This window comes from Ictidomys tridecemlineatus, unplaced genomic scaffold (genome assembly GCF_052094955.1).
Source record: "Ictidomys tridecemlineatus isolate mIctTri1 unplaced genomic scaffold, mIctTri1.hap1 Scaffold_198, whole genome shotgun sequence".
Classification (NCBI taxonomy): Eukaryota; Metazoa; Chordata; class Mammalia; order Rodentia; family Sciuridae; genus Ictidomys; species Ictidomys tridecemlineatus.
The window spans coordinates 104,183-107,516 of NW_027521702.1; positions in this window are offsets into that span (position 1 = coordinate 104,183).

A 3,334-nucleotide genomic window follows, 5' to 3' on the forward strand; every position below is an offset into this window, starting at 1 on the left:
GAGGTTGGAGACTGGGGTGCAGAATGATCGTAGAAGAGAACAGAGTTTTCAGACTGAGGTGCAGAAGGACTGTTGCAGAGAGCAGATATTGGAGACTGGGGTGCAGAAGGACTCTTACAGAAAGCAGATTTGGGAGACTGGGGTGAACAAGGATTGTTGCAGAGAGCAGAGTTTTCACACTGAGCTTCAGGTAGACTGTTGCAGACTGCAGATGTTAAAGACTGGGGAGCAGAAGGACTTTTGCAGAGAGCACATGTTGGAGACTGGGGTACAAAAGGATCATTGCAGAGATCAGAGGTTGGAGACTGCGGAGCAGAAGGACTGTTACAGAGAGCAGAGGTTGGAGACTGGGGAGCAGAAGGAATATTACAGTGAGCAGAATTTGGAAACTCTGGTGCAGAAGAATCTTACAGAGAGCAGAGGTTGGAGACTGATGTGCAGAAAGACTATTACAGAAAGCAGAGTTTGGAGACTGGGGTGCACAAAAATCGTTGCAGAGAGCAGAGTTGTCAGACTAAGGTGCAGAAGGACTGTTGCAGGGAGCAGATGTTGGAGACTAGGTTGAAGAAGGACTTTTGCAGAGAGCAGAGGTTGGACACTGGAGTGCAAAAGGATTGTAGTAGAGAATACAGTCTGAAGACTGGTGTGCATAAAGATTGTTACAGAGAGCAGAGGTTGGAGACTGTGGTGCAGAAGGACCATTGCAGAGATCAGAGTTTGGTAACTGAGGTGAAGAAGGATTGTTACAGAGATCAGAAGATGGAGCCAGGGGTTCAGAAGGACTGTTGCAGAGAGCAGAGTTTGGAGGCTGGGGTTTACAAGCACTGTTGCAGAGAGCAGAGGTTGGAGAATGGGGTGTAAAACGACTGTTACAGAGAGTACAGTTTGTAGTCAGGGTTGCAGAAGGATCTTAGAAAGAGCAGAGTTTTGAGACTGAGGTGCAATGGGAGTATTACAGAGGGGAGAGTTTGAGGACTGCGGTGCAGAAGGATCGTTGCAGATAACAGAGTTTTCAGACTGAGTTGCAATAGGACTGTTTCAGAGAGCAGAGGTTGGAGACAGGGGTGCAGAAGGACTGTTTCAGAGAGCAGAGGTTTGAGATTGGGGTGCAGAAGGAGTGTTAAAGAGAGTAGAGTTTCGAGACTGAGGTGCAGAAGGATCGATGCAGAGAGCTGAGTTTGGAGACTGAGGTGCAAAAGGACTGTTGCAGAGAGCAGAGGTTGGAGACTGAGTTGCAAAAGGACTATTACAGAGAGTAGAGGTGGGAGATTTGGGTGCAAAAGGCCTGTTACAGAGAGCAGAGGTTGGAGACTGGGTTGCAGAAGAACTCCTAGAGAGAGCAGAGTTTTTAGACAATGTTGCAAAAGGGTCTTACAAAGAGCAGAGGTTGTAGACCGAGGTGCAGCAGTACTGTTACAGACAGCAGAGGTTGGAGACTGTGGTGCAGAACGACTATTGCAGAGATCAGAGTTTTGTTACAGAGAACAGAAGTTGGAGCCTGGGGTGTAGACGGACTGTTGCAGAGAGCAGAGTTTTGAGACTGGGGTTTACAAGCACTGTTGCAGAGATCAGATGTTAGAGACTGGTGTTCAGAAGGATCTTTGCAGACAGCAGAATTTTGAGACTGAGGTTCAGAAGGAGTGTTACAGAGAGTAGAGTTTCGAGACTGAGGTGCAGAAGGATCGATGTAGAGAGCTAACTTTGGAGACTGAGGTGCAAAAGGACTGTTGCAGAGAGCAGAAGTTGGAGACCGAGGTGCAAAAGGACTGTTACTTAGAGTAGAGGTGGGAGATATGGGTGCAAAAGGCCTGTTACAGAGAGCAGAGTTTAGAGACTGGGGTGCAGAAGAACTCCTATAGAGAGCAGAGTTTTTAGACAAGATTGCAAAAGGATATTACAAAGAGCAGAGGTTGTAGACCGAGGTGCAGCAGGACAGTTACAGAGAGCAGAGGTTGGACACTGGCGTGCAAAAGGATCATTGTAGAGAGCAAAATTTTGAGACTGGGGTCCAGAAGGATTGTTATAAAGAACAGAATTTGGAGACCTGGGTTCAGAAGGCCTGTTACAGAGAGCAGCGTTTGAAGACTGAGGTGCAGAAGTCCTGTTACAGAGAGCAGAGTTTGAAGACTTGGGTGCAGAAGACTCTTACAAAGAGCAGCGTTTGAGGAATGGGTTGCAGAAAAATCTTACAGAGAGCAGAGGTTGGAGACTGAGGTGAAGAAGGACTTTTACAGAGGGTAGAGGGTGGAGAAAGGAGTGCAGAAGGACTGTTACAGAGAGCAGAGTTTGGAGATTGGGGTGCACAAGAACTGTTACTGAGAGCAGAGTTTGGAGACAGGGGTGCAGATGGACTGTTTGAGAGAGCAGAGTTACGAGACTGAGGTGCAGAAGGACTGCTACAGAGAGAAGATTTTGGAAGCTGAAATGTAGAAGGACCATTGCAGAGAGAAGAGGTTGGAGCCTGGGGAGAAGAAGGATCGTTGCGGAGAGCAGATGTTGGAGACTGGGGTGCATAAGAACTATTAAAGAGAGCAGAGGTTGGAGACTGAGGTTCAGAAAGATCATTCCTGAGTGATGAGGTTTGAGACTGGGGTGCACAAGGACTGTTACAGATTGCAGAACTTGGAGACGGAGGTGCAGAAGGAATTTTACAAAGAGGAGAAGTTTAAGACTGGGGTGCAAAAGGATTCTTACAGAGAGCAGAGTATGGAGACTGGGGTGCAGAAGGATCGTTGCCGAGAGCAGAGGTTGGAAAATGAGGTACAGAAGGATCGCTACAGAGAGCAGAGGTTTGAGACTGGGGTGCAGCAAAACAGTAACAGAGAGCACAGGTTGGAGACTTGGGTGCAGAAGAAATGCTGCAGAGAGCAGAAGTTGGAAACTGGGGTGCAGAAGTACTGAAGCAGAGAGCAGAGGTTGTAGACTGGGGTGCAGAAGGACTGTTGCAGAGAGCAGTTGTTGGAGACTGGGATGCAGAAGAATCATTGCAGAGAGCAAAGATTGGAGACTGCGGTTTAGAAGGACTGTTGCAGAGAGCATATTTTGGAGACTGAGGTGCAGAAGGATCGTTGCAGAGTGAAGAGTTTAGAGACTAGGGTGCAGAAGGCCTGTTACAGAGAGCATAGTTTGGAGACTGGGGTGAAGAAGACCTGTTACAGAGAGTAAAGGTTGGAGACTGGGGTGCAGAAGGATTGTTGCAGACAGCAGACGTTTCAGACAGAGGCTTAGAAGGACTCATACAGAGAGCAGAGGTTGGAATCTGAGGTGCAGAAGGACTGTTACAGAAAGCAGAGGTTGGCAATTGGGGTGCAGCAGGACCGTTATAGAGAGAAGA